Below are 14,609 nucleotides of genomic sequence, written 5' to 3' on the forward strand. Positions count from 1 at the left end.
TTTGCCCAAATTTATATAATCAGCAGAGCTAGGATTAAACCTAGGTCTGTCTGGCTCCAAAGTCCTTGTTCTTAACTATAAAGAGTACACAACTCAATTCTAGGTACTGGCTTCCCACCAGAATTTACTATATTAGAATCATATTCCAATTAGTACTAGGGGGAAAAAGCACGTATCATGTACCCCAGCCCTATTTAATAGACCAGGAAACTGAAGCTAACAGTGTCTGGCTTAAGCTTGCACAGCTCACAGGTGGCAAATCTCAGCTCTAAGGTTCAGAGCTCTTTGTCTTCTTTTATTCTAACTCTCATAACATTTCCATTTGGTTTAGAAGCAGATTTGGAGTTGGAAAGTAAAGCGTAAAGTACCTTGATATGACAACCGATTGGGTTATGCTATTTAGATTTGCTGTATGAATTATCTATCTATGTCACTCTTTGCAAGGCTAAATTGACCTCTAAAAACTCTGCCTAGCATGCTAAGATATAAATAAGTAGAATTCTGAAGATATATACTGAGCCTCCTATATATTATATTTCTAGTAAAAATTACCAAAATTAGCACTTTCAACTCAGTCTCAGTTGGTGTTATTCACCCGGCAAAACAAGTATGTAATTATTGCCAAAGTTATCCTCAGGGAAAGGAGTGTATCATTTTTGCATTCCTGGTTTGGTTTACCTAAAAGGTATGTTAAGTACAGACTGGATAATTAAGGGAAGTTTTAAAAACGGGAGGATATAAAATTGCAGTGAAATAGAAAATAACTATATATAAAATTCTGCAGTAGAGACGGTCAACCTTTTTTGTAACACAAAACTCTAAAGTCTGTATGCGCATCAGATTCAGTTCAGTGACACAGTGGTTTTAAACATGGAAATTAATAAGTAGGTAAGTGGTACCATCCAAACAGGGTAAAGCCCTTGGAACCTGCCCAAGTACCTCCTAAATAAACCTACCTGCACCCAAGTTCTTGTCCCAGATTCAGCTTTCAGTGATCTAAACTAAAACACTACTTACACAGAGCATGTGCTCTGGAATCAGACTGCCTAGTTCAAATGCTAATCACACATGGACTAATTTTGTGACCTGAGGCAGGTTACCTACCCTCCCTAAGTCTCAGTTTACTCAGTAGATTCTGAGCATATTCACAGAACCTATTTTTGGGACATTGTTCTCCATGAGTTTCTCATATTTCTACATATCTCGTGAGACACTGACTGCCCTTTGTTCCAGACTACTTTCTCAAGGATTTTGTAAACCAAGCAGCTGTGGAAGAAAGAAATAGCATCCCCCTCAGAGCAAAGGGCAGGCATACTTACTGCTCATTATAAAAGATTTAGGTTTCCTACGCTTACGGCTCCCCTCCTATAACACCATACACTAGATGCTGGCATCCGCACAGAACTTCAGGGCCAGGGGAACGAGGCACATATGCTGATGCTAATGCTGTAGGCTCAGTTGTGAGTAATAAAGTCCTTTTTTCTCTGACCCAGGAGTCTCCTGTCTTCTGCCAGCATCCAAAAACTTGCAAATGGAGCACAATTTCAGATCCTTTGCAGTTCTTGACACCTTATAGAATTTAAAGATGACATGAGTGTGTTCATTGAAAATATTTAGCATACCTCTTGGTACTTGGTAAGCACTCACTAAATGCTAACTCTATATTCTGACCATCAAAATGTGAGTATGCCCATGGGACTGCCACATAAATAAAAATGTGTGTATGTTTGAAATCCCACGAGCAGAAATTCAGTCCTGTGTGTTCAGGCTTTGTGTATTTCCAGGTGTATACTTTTATACATTCCAGGTACAAATGCCCACAGGGAGGTGACCTATGCGACTCTTCTTTGCCATCAATACCTCAATGACTACCAGTATTCATTTCTCATAGCAGAGCCTGGCAGGTGAAGTCTTAGGACATGTTCATTATATGTGATTGGGAGAGAGATTTTGAACATGAGGTTTTGCCCAAATAAACAGACCTGAGTAGTAGCCAAAGGTCTCCTCATGAGGATGGTATCCCTCAGTGTCTATCTTGCTTAGTACTGTATTTCCAACATATAGCACAAGGCCTGACACAGAGTAGAGGTTCAGCAAATCTTTTTGGCTGAATGACTGCTATCCCAGAGAGAAGTTGAGGGAGCCTTTCTCTGCCATCCAGAAGTAGACTTCTGAGTCATTCAAGTGTTCCTGTCCTCAAATTATCCCCACCAAACATGGCAACCAGTTTACTCACGAAAAGGAACTCCATCAAAAGTCTAAGATAAAAAGAAACAATAAAATAACAAAACAAACTTTTGACCTACTTTGTTATGCATTGAAAGGCACACTTTAGCAGACAAGAGGGCTCAGTGCTATGTAATTGTCATCAGTGTTTCACTTAATATTTTAATGAGCTGAGCAACTGACATCCTGGTTGAATACATGCCTTTTGTGGGTCTTGTTACTAAGCAAAAAAAGTGTATAAAAAAATTGTCCTTTAAAAAAAACCCATAATTCCTTAAAACGTAAATACACCCCAAATGCCACAAAGATGATTCCTGTCATCCTTCCTCCTTCCTTCCAAGCCAGCTCTTCTCATATTTTCCTTCTCCTGCCTCAGAGTTGCTGACTTGGGTTCCAGACTCCTATGCTGGTTCCTGGATTCAGAGCAGATCTTTCTGAGCCAGGACATGTTTGCCAGGACAGGCAGTGCCATTTTTAGCTATTTCTCTTCTCTATTCTCCCAAACCCTTCCCAGAAAAACATTGATACATTTATTTTAATATTCCTTCTTTCCCTTCAGCTGGCAAAGGTTTCTCTGTATCTGATGTTTGCCTCTATTTGCTCCATGCTCTTCCTCTGTTCTCTCTTTTTTTCTCCCCTTTCATTATCCTCTCTCTGGGGAGGGCTGATTGACTGGAAACCCCAGGGCCATCAAAAGGCAATTTCAGAGAAGCAAGGGAGACTGGTAACATGGTTCTAAACTGGGAGGGAACAATAGCAAACTGAATATTCTTTAAGCAATGTGGAATCTACATTCCTTCTTTACCAGCCTTTGAAAATAAGCATTAAAATTCTTCCCATCACACAGATGGGAAAACAAAGGACTGAGAGGTTAAGCCACCACGCCAAGTCTAACAGAAGGTAAAGGGCAGCACCAGGATTTGGGCCCAGACACTGTGACTCCAAGGCCCATTCTTACCCCTGTGCTTCTCCCTTGAACTCAGATTTGAGGGATGAATATGAGTTACCTGAACAAATAAATAAAGGAGAGGGCAAGTTCTTCCAGGCAGAGGGCAGAGCATTATACAGAGGCCTAAAGATGTGAACCAGCTTAACAAGTTTGGGGAACCACAATGACCACAGGGAAGTAACCAGGAAACAAAAATACCTAGCAAACTTCAGATACTCATTCATGACATAGCTGGAGAGTGGTAAAACCATGTAGAGTTCATATTCATGAGACTTGGGTTGGAATGACAGCTCCGTTTCTGGTTAGTGTGTTATTTAAACTCTCTAAGCATCTATTTCCTCATCTCTAAAACTGGAATGACACACATTTCACAGTTTAATAGCAAAGATTTTTAAAAGTTAACATATGCAAAAGCTTGTAAACTGTGGCGTTCTATGCAAATATCTTTCTCCCTCTGTAATGGAAACTGGGTTCAGTACAGGGACTCAGGAAGCAACTGTAGGATAAAGGACATTCCAGGGGCCTGGGAAAATCTTGCAGGCAGCCTTCAGTCTAGAAGTTATTTTTTTCTAGCCTGAAGTCTGAGAGGTTTATAAGACCCATCCTAACCCAGCAGTACAGAGAAAACACTTTTGCCAAAGGCATTAGTCAAGCATTTTTCCACCAGAGGAAAGTTGCACCTCTGACCTTCAGCATTTTATGGATTTTATGAAATACGATACGAACAGAAATGACTAAAACAAAGAAACACCAGACTCTATGTCTTAAAACTGAACTTTGCAAAAATAACAAAGAATCTCTAGGACCTGTATATCTGCTCTAATCCAGTGAGCTGGTGTAGGATGCAGGGTCAGCCTGGGACACAGACTGGGGTGAGAGCAAGGCTGATTAGTAGGTGAAGAAGTGGCCTGTGATGGAAGAAGATGCCATAGCCAACACAAGAGTCGCTTCCCCAGCCACCACTGGGTTTTAGTACATGTAATGATCTGGAGATATTTGCAAGCTGTGTAATACCAGCTGAAAGAAAGTCCAATCTGTCGTGTTTTGAGGGCTCTTCTCTGTCCCTAAGCTCTCCACTCGAGGTACCTCAGCAGTAAACAGGAAATATCACTGCTCTCTTGGAGCTTACGTTCTAGGGAGTACAGATGAACTGGAACCAGGCTGCACAGCAGAAGGTGAGCAGAGGGCGAGCTAGCGAAGCTTCATCTGTATTTACAGCCACTCGCATTGCTCACATTACTGCCTGAGCTCCGCCTCCTGTCAGATCAGCAGCGGCCTGAGATTCTCATAGGAGCACGACCCCTACTGTGAACTGCACGTGCGAGGGATCTAGGTTGCGTGCTCTTTGTGAGACTCTTAACGCCTGACGATTTGAGGTGGAACTGAGGCAGTGATGTTAGCACTGGGGATCGGCTGCAAATACAGATTATCATTAACAGAGAGGTTTGACTGCACAGAGACCATAATAAATCAATGGCTTGCAGACTCATATCAAAACCCTATCAGTGAGTGGCAAGTGACAATTAAGCTGCATCTTACGGAGTAGACAGGACATAAGCAACACACTTCAGGTATCACTGTCTCCCATCACCCCTAGATGAGACCATCTAGTTGCAGGAAAACAAGCTCAGGGCTACCACTGATTCTGCATTATCGTGAGTTGTATAACTATTTCATTATATATTACAATGTAATAGTAATAGAAATAAAGTGTACAATAAACGTAATGCACTTGAATCATCCCCAAACCTTCCCCTCACCCTCCGGTCCATGGAAAAATTGTCTTCCATGAAACTGGTCCCTGGTGCCAAAAAGGCTGGGGATCACTGAACTAGACAATTTCAGATAAAGTGCTAAGTGGCACATAGGAAGTGCTCAGTAGTATTTGTCACCTGGATAGATAGATTGTTGAGGCCTAGGATTCTCTCAAAAGACCACCTTTGAGCAGCAAGGCAGTAAAAACACCTGCCTTCACTGGCGAAGCCACTTAAGGCAGTGATTCAAATTCATTAAGTCATTCAGCAAACAGTTCTTAAGTATCTAGTCCATGCCAAGCACTATGCTAGGGACACTAGGGATACAGAGATAAAACATATCCCAGACACTCAACCACCTTTTTATTGAGAAATCAGCTTCTGTTTGTTCTATCTTTTACTAAATTTGCCCACTTTCAGATTCACCTGCATGTATCTCCTTCCAGGAGGGACATAAAAGGCCTGATGCCTAAAGGCTTTCAGAGCCTGGAAGGTCCAGGCTTTCCCAAGTAGGAAAAGTAGCAGGTGACATTTTCACAAGGCAGGTGGTTCCTTGCTGGAGTTTCCCATCACACTCAGAATCTCATGCTGAACTAGTAGTGAGGATGAAAGTGAAAGATCAATCAAGGCAGTGGCCAATTCTCTCCCGAGCATGAGAACACATGTCACTTAATTTGTAGATGGGTGACCCAACCACAGAATGCTCTGGAAGCCTAAGATGTCTAGAAACCTAGAATGTTCAAGAAGTAGAGAAGTTTGCCTTCTGGAAAGAGGAGTGGAAAATCATTACAGAGGAAGAGTATTACTGGCCGCTGTTTCCACAGATCAGAGAAGAGTCCTGTGACTGCAGTATAGGTCCCCTTACCACTGGCTCTCTGAGCTCACAAACATGCATAGAGACACATATAATTAGGATGGCTCTGGCCATCTTATTACTAACATTTAAGATATGTGAGGAGACAAATCCAGCCAGTTTCTTCTCTAAATCCCATGGTATCTTTGGGGAAAGCCTAATCTGTCTTGCCAATAGATAGAGCTTCTTCCAGGTGCCTGTTAATCCTCCCTTTTATTTTATTGTTTTTAAGTGAAGAGAGTTTATTGAGCTGACAAGACCATTTAACTTGTGATTTCAAAATTGTGAGCAGAGAACACTGAATTTATGAGTTGTTTAAAAGTCTGGAAGGTGGAAAACAGCCCAGACAAGCAGCCGGGAAGGCTGAGGAGGAAACACAGGTGCTGAGAATGGAAAATAATCTACCCCCAGAGGCAAATGAAAAACACAATACAGAACAAGAAAAGAGCACATGGGTCAACCTGAAACTTGTTGTCAATCTCTTTTCTCCAAAAAAACAAGATGATTTAATATGTAAGAGCAAATGTATGTGTCAATTGGGGTTGCCTTCTGGAAGAAAGTCAATCCATAAATCCAAGAAATAAATAAACAAGCCACCATCTTAGACAATGTTCTTGAAAAACTGACAAGGCAAATCTGCTTGAAGTTGATAGGCTGAGGCTGGAAAAGTGGCCCAGGATTCTGTTTGCTTTCCCCTGATTTGATAAAGGTCTATAATTGCTGTTCTCCCTAACCTCCAGCCCTCCACTTCCTCCATCCATATACAGGCACCCTTCCCAGAGAGTAATGTGACTACGTTTGTAGCATGTTGAGATATCACGTTGAGGTATCACACTGGCCTCCCTGGAGCCTGAGTCAGCAGATCGGTTTTTCTAGATAGGCTTTGGTTTGATTTCCTAAGTGGTGGGAAAAAGTTTTTTCTTTGAAATTTACATGTATCATCATAGGCCATGAGTGAGAACAGTAACATGACCAGTGTGAATTTTATATTCCATAATATTATTAGCATGGACCTTGGTAACTCTCTGGGTTCATTTTTATTTTGTTTTGTTTCAGCTATGAAGGAAACCTAATTATGACTTAAGCTTTTCTTCAAGGTGGAAAATTCTATCATGAACCCTAGATTCAGTACTCTGAATGGGAACCTCAGCCCTTTTTCTGGATACTTGGTAAGGTTGATATATTCCTGGACAGACAGGAGGAGGGAGAGGGGGTGGTCCCTGAATACAATCATTCCTCCTCTAGATCAGGAGCTTTGTTTCAGGCCTTAAGTAACAGAACAAACTCAGTTGTAGAAGGCTTGTTCTGAAAAATGCAACTGAATATTGTTCTAACGAATGAATCCTGGAGGAGATAAAACAGACCATGCAGATGAGGGCTATGTTATCTTCAGTGCTTTGTGCCTGGCATGGAGGAAATGTTTTATAAATAATATTTTGAATAACTGACAGTACCCTCATCCTCACTGGTATATTCATCAAGCATCTGATGAAACACCAAAAACTGAAATCATCACTTTCTTCAAATTTCTCAACCTCCCTCACTAATGGATATTTTGCCAGCATTGCCAACGGATGGCAGAATGAACTGACTGGACTCTCCTGTGCCCAACCTCTCTCTCACCTTTAAAAGCCAAAGGATCCCTCACCTGTAAGACCTGTACCAGCCTTAGTTTGACTGGCCCTTTTCTGTTCCATAGCCCATCGCCATATCTTTCCTTTCTGCAGAAGAGCAGTGACATGTCTAAAAGCCAGAAAAACAAAGGTCTGGAAAATTTACAAACAACCTAGTCATCCCCTGAAAAATAAAATGTCCAAGGCAACGTGTGATTTCCTGTTGGTTTGTGCTCCATTGTGTGTATGTGGGTTTTATATATATATATATATATATATATATATATATATATATATATATATATATATATATATATATATATATAAAATGCCCTGTTTGGAAAGTGGGTGCTGTACTTTTATCCTACCAAGAAAAGAAGCTTTTGTACTTGAAAATATTTTTTTTACTTGATGGAAGCAATAAAAAGGACAAAACCACTAACAGCTTATATTCATTTAAGGCCTTCCTAACCCTCTACTCAATTTGTTTCTTTGCAGCAGTTAAGTATATTTTGCCTGAGTGTCACCAAGATGGTGAGCACATACTCTGCCCCTCCACACCCATCTTGAGGCCAGACTTGATATTCCATTGAATTAAAAAAGAAAAAGAAGAAAGAAAAGAAGGAGGAAGGAAAGGAGGAAGGAAGGGAGGAGATAAATTCACATTTCCTAGGCATTAATGATTAGTGTAGACTTTCTGAAGAATGTTCCAAGAAGACAGAGATGTTCTATGGCACAGGGAAATGTCATCAAAAACCACCAACCATCAGGTCTTCCTTTCTATATACCAGTTGTTCCCAAAAATATACAGGTAGGGCCCACCCAGACTAATTGAATTTGTATCCCTGGGACTAAAATTCAGGTTTCCTAGTTTTAAAAACTCCCCAGGTTATTGCAATGTGACATCAAGGTTGAAGACCACTCCAGTCTTCCCCCACATCTCTTTTCTCATGCAAACAATTTAACTCTCTTCTCCCTCAAAAATTATATCCTCATCCCCTTTACCCTACTCCACAAACCAAGATTCTTCACTAAGATCCACCCTCCTTAGAAGGCTATAGGTAAGTGGGAAAGTATGTAGTTTTCCCCATGACAATTTCCTTCTGGTCATATGTAGCATCAGCACCTTTTAGAATGCGCAAGGCATGTCCCCTTTTATTGAATCCAGGAGGCAGAACTTGTACAATACAGCAAGGAACTTGATATAGTATTTTACAAACAAAATCCTTGGACTAGACTTGAAAGATGCACTCACTTATTCACAGGCATAAGGATTTGCACTCAAGCCCTGCTAGTAGGTTGCTGTATATCCTCTTCGCAAATAATCCAGGAGAGGAGATTTTACATTCCTTCAGCAAACTCTGATTGTGATGAACAAAAACATCTGCAAAAGTGTCAACTTAGCTGGTCTGGGAAGAAAGAAGCCAACAGATCTGATTCCCTTTTTGCATTCCCCTTCTCTTTGCTACCTTTCTCCTGAATTAACTGCCATGTTTCTATCCTTAGGAAAGGCAATGAGCTATATGGTAGAAAGGACAGGGGGCCAGTCAGAGTCAGGGATTATAAGACTGCAAGAAACAGAATCCTAGTCAAGCTAGTTAAGGATCACCTGGAAGGCTCTAAAAAAATTCCTGGTGGTTTTCATTCAGTGCGTATGGGCGGGGGATCCATGCATTCGTAGTTCTAAATGCTGCACCACGCACCTGGCCCTCAGCAGCCTCTGGTCTCTCCTTCTCTCTGCATCTGCTTCATTCCTGCCTTACAGAGCCAACTCCTTTGCTGATTCCTGCACTATGATACCAGAGGGCCTGTGGCTTTGGTTTGCCAGGGCACCAATTCTGGCCCCCACTCTGCAGAACCTTTCAGAACTGTCTCTCAGTTCAAATTACAGAGCAAATACACCTGCTCACTGCACAACAAGTACATTGGTTCTTCTTTGAACTTTGTTCAAATGTTGGTCCCACCACCTCTAGATGTGTGACTGTGACCATGATACTTAGAACAGAAAAACAAATTTCCACTTCACTGGACTGCTGTGAGGATTAAGTGCAAATGTATAGGGACTTCCCCGGTGGTGCAGTGGTTAAGAATCTGCCTGCTGGGCTTCCCTGGTGGCGCAGTGGTTGAGAGTCCACCTGCCGATGCAGGGGACACGGGTTCGTGCCCTGGTTCGGGAAGATCCCACATGCCACGGAGCGGCTGGGCCCGTGAGCCATGGACGCTGAGCCTGCGCGTCCGGAGCCTGTGCTCCGCAGCGGGAGAGGCCACAACAGTGAAAGGCCCGCGTACCGCAAAAAAAAAAAAAAAAAAAATCCGCCTGCCAATGCAGGGGACACAGGTTCAATCCCTGGTTCCCACATGCCACAGAACAACTAAGCCTGTGAGCCACGACGACTGAGCCTGCACTCTAGAGCCCATGAGGCACAACTACTGAGCCCACGTACCTAGAGCCCGTGCTCCACAACAAGAGAAGCCACCGCGATGAGAAGCCTGCGTACTGCAACAGAGTAGCCCCTGCCCTCTGCAACTAGAGAAAGCCCGCGCACAGCAACGAAGACCCAGTGCAGCCAAAAAATAAATACATAGATTTGTTAAGTGCCAATGTGTATCTTACAACTATCACATTGCCTGGCACCTACCAGGTTCGTCTCCATATCCCTCCAGACACAGCGGTAAGGCTAGGAGTCCGACTTGCTGTTTCTCTCTCACACTGACACCTGAGTTACCCCCGCCTATAGTCCTTCCACAGATGCCCACAATGTGGTCTAATGAATCTTGTTGCTTCTCCCTTTCCTCACTTTGTCAATAGCCATTTACATAACTCATTAGTACAGAGATAGAAAAGAAAGTTTCTGAAACTCAGAGTAGTTTGATTTACTTTTGTCAGACTCTCTGGTTGAGAAGAAAATTAAAACTAAACATGAAACTTTTGTTTTGGGCGTCTGTGGATTCAATTCACCTGTGCTGTCTTAGTTCAGGTAGTAACAAATTACCACCTGGGTGGCTTCAACAACAAATATCTATTTCTTACAGTTTTGGAGGCTGAAAGTTGAAGATCAAGGTGCTGGCCGATCCAGTATCAGGTGAGAATCCGCTACCTGGTTCGCAGAAGGCTGTTGTCTCGCCATGCCCTCCCACAGCAGAGATCAGAGAGCACAAGCTTTCGTGTCTCTTCTTGTAAACGCACTAATGCCATTCATTGATGGCTCCACCCTCATGACCTCATTATCTCCCAAAGGCCCTACCTCCTAATAAAATCACATTGATGGGTTAAGATTTCAGCAGATGAATTTTGGGGGGACAAACATTCAGTCCATAACAATGCCATCTGTCATTCCTGTGGCCTTGAGAAATGGAGACTTTGCATGTATTCAGTATTTTCATTTTTACTTGTTTTAAGTTTTGTAAGTCTTCTGAATGTAGACAAGATTAAAAATGGGTAATAAGGCAAACTATTTTTCCTCTTTTCTGCCTCTATCTCCTGTCATGTTTCTTGTTTCTTTGTAGGGTAAAATTAGCATCTCCCGTTAGTTTTTAATAGCTCCATAAACTCTCAGTTCTACCCAGCCCTACTTTGAGTTAGTCTGTCTTGCTGCTTTTTGCTTTTGGTCAGTGGAGAGACTCTTCAGCTTGTCAGGATATGCCTCTGTAGGACGGGAACTAGAGAAAATTCTGACAAGCAGAGTTTTTATTTGATAAGCTCTCTCATGTGAAGTCAAGTCCTCTCTTTGCCTTACCAGGACAGGTGGTAGAGAAGCTTTTTAGATCTTTTTTCTTCTAGGAAACATTGCACATCTGGAGAAAAAGCCTCCTTTCTTATCTTTTGCCATATTGTTCAAAGCTTTTAGGAAAAAAAAAAAAAAACAGCAAAGAGAAAATCGGTTTTCATCCAGAGAGGGCTCCTTTTGGAAGCCCTGGACTGCAGAGAGATATTTAGGAGGCAGGAGGTCACTTTCTTTTGAAGTCAGACAGCTGTCTCTTTATCACACTGACAATTTCTGGCTGGGAAGAACATCTGAAAAACATATTTCCCAACATGAAAGTTGAGGCAGCTCTTTACCCTGCCATTTCCCGCTCTGGTCTCTACAGGAGTTCCTCCAAACAAACCTCATGTTATAAGAGTGGCAGGCCCACTCCTACTATCCCATTCTGCTTTGCAGCCTTTTGAAGGTCCCCTCTTATCCTCCTCTCTCTCAACCCCACTTCTATAGGTGTCATGAATTTTATACTTTAGAGATGAGAGGAAAGTCTAATGTCTCAGTGACAACATGCAAATGGCATTTTGGCCCCTGTAGAAATGAATAAAGCATCACATCCACTTTGAAACTGGGAACTGAGGGGGACTGTAGACCATATGAACTTTGGGGACCTCACTCAGAACTCTCAGTAAGGTTCCGAGTGATGCTTTAGGAAGGCATTTTATGTAGACGTGCCATGATCCTGCCTATGGCTTTGAAAGGACATAGGGACAGCATTTCGACTAGTCAGAAGGCCCAGGGATGGGCCTCTCTGATGCAAAGGAAAATAATTTATGGAATAAGTATTTAAATAATAACAACAACCAATTTTAGTGAACATTTACTCTGTACTAGGTACTATAAAGTGCTTTTATAAGCATTATCTCATTTAATCCTGCCACCAATCCTATAATTCCTTCATGTGCAGATGAGAAAACAGAAATGAGTGCAGCAAACCAGAAGTGGATATGTATATGCATTGTTTGTAGTAGCCATAAACTGTCCATTAATAGAGAAATACTTGAATATGCTTTTTAGTAAAAAGGTAATTTATCATATAATATTGATTTTAAAAACAACCCTTTTTTAGCCAGATAGAAAGAACAGAGAGAGGATCAAAGAAAATTTGGTGAAGTGAACACATAGTAGGAGCTAGGAAGTCCAATGCCTCTCAAAGAAAACTTTTGCCAATTCTAGACCAGTTCCTTGGTCCTTAAGAAGCTTTCTGTATAATATGTTCTACTGGACTGTCAGGCATAGCACCCTCTTGGGATGCTGAGGAAAGATATAGTAAGGTGAATAGGTAGGGTGACAATAGAATTTCTCATCCAAATCAGGGCCCTTTTAAGAGTAAAAGGGGTGTTATCGTAACTGCCGTGGGCAACAGGCATAACCCAGGAGTATCCTAAGCATACCAGAATGCATGGTCTTGTGCACTGGAGACCCTCCAGAGAACAAGCTTCAGACAATCCCACAAACGGCTGTGACTCTGATTCCAGGTTCTGCCCTCCCCTGGCTCCAGGGCTCCATCCTTATCTAACATCCTGCTACTACATCTATGTTTTCAAGTGTTATGTCTCTTTTCTTCTCATCCCCAACTTACCTCAGGTACCTCTGCCCCAACAAACTCCCTGGGGTTAATAGCTTCTACTCATGTCTGCAAGGGGGTGAGATCATCCTCCACCAAAGACAATAGAGCCACAGAGCCAACAGACCCTGTCTCACTCTCATCCTCTGTGAATCAATACGTGACCACTGCTATCTGCACAGACTCATAGCAAGGCAAACAAAGCAGATGCCTGAACTCCATGAGGAGAAGGAGGCCAGTCACAATCTCCTCAGCTTTGCTCAAGAAGACCAGACGGTCCTGAGCTCCAGGGGACTCAAGGGAAACCAAAAAAAAAAACAAAAAAAAAACTCTATTCCACTCAAATTGTCTCAATCATTTTCCAGGAAGAAAGCCCTGACCCTAAAATAAAAAATGCTCACTCTAGCCTCTTCAAAATGAAACAGAATGCAGACAGGAGATTCATCCTCTCCTCTCCTTGCTCACCCACCACCCCATATCCCATTAGTCACGAGAAGCCTTTTACGCCACATAAAATAGAGCCCAGGAGAGGTCAGGCCCATTGATTCATGAACTATATTTGTATCCATTTTATGGGGTTCTAAGGAATCCTATTTTCATGGAGTAAAAAATGTCACTTAAAATATTGCGTAGGGCTTCCCTGGTGGCACAGTGGTTGAGAGTCCGCCTGCCGATGCAGGGGACACGGGTTCGTGCCCCGGTCCGGGAGGATCCCGCACGCCATGGAGTGGCTGGACCCGTGAGCCATGGCCGCTAAGCCTGCGCGTCCGGAGGCTGTGCCCCGCAATGGGAGAGGCCACAACAGTGAGAGGCCCGCGTACCGCAAAATAAATAAATAAATAAATAAAATAAAATAAAATAAAATAAAATAAAATATTGCGTAGATGATTTATTAAATCCTCCCTTTTCTTTTTTCTTTTTTTTTAAGGTGATGACTGCATAACATTGTAAATTTATTAAATGACACTGAATTTTACATTTTAAAATAGTTAATTTTATGTTAGGTGAATTTCACCTCAATTGAAAAAATGCCTTAGACCCATATAAAGAAACAGAATTATTTTAAAACCTTGGAATGGACCAAATTATGATTCTGAATTAAGGAAAAGGTTTCTCGCTTAGGAGTGCTTTCAGGTGTATTTCTCCAGCTTCTCCTTTATCTTTTCAATGGTCGTTTCTTCTGCTTTGAGTTGCTTGGGTCAGTTGAAACAAATGCTAAATATTTTGTCCCAAACAGCGAGACATGGCAGAAGCCCTCTCTTATTCAGCTTGTTACCCAGGTCAAATCATGCAAGTCAAATCACATGCCATGGAAAAGAACAGCTTCCTGTGAAAAATGCCCCACCTGGCAGCTTTAAGCAGGTGTTTGCCCTGAGTTCTCATCCTAGTTGAGGTGGGGGGTGGGATGGGGAGACATCAAAAGGACCCCAAGAACTTGGCTGTTCCACCCAGAGTCCCTTGCCTCTGTGGTTACACCCCCACTGCAAAGTCGAGAGTGGATGTGGTGCAAAGGGTCAAGTTTAAGGAAAGTCACCCTGTGGTGGGGGGCAGAGGAAGTAAGTGGACAGGCAAAGCGACCAGTGCTTTCCCTTCTCACACACCAACCCCTGTGCTTTACGAATAATCGAATAATCGTTAACACAAATGGCTGAGCCACCTTCAGTACACTTAGGTTTAACTGGGTACAGAGGAAGATTCACAGAGACATCTACAGGTCACAGTTGGAACTGGATTAAAATAAAGAATGGTATATACTACCTCGTCGATACTCCAATTTGGATGATTCCATCAAACACTAGGGTCAATTTATTGGGAGTTAATTGGACGAAATTAACTAGGAAACAATTTGTCATTCGTTTATCAGTGTGCAAATTATTCAGTGTGGGGAG

This window comes from Orcinus orca, chromosome 2 (genome assembly GCF_937001465.1).
Source record: "Orcinus orca chromosome 2, mOrcOrc1.1, whole genome shotgun sequence".
NCBI classification, from domain to species: Eukaryota; Metazoa; Chordata; class Mammalia; order Artiodactyla; family Delphinidae; genus Orcinus; species Orcinus orca.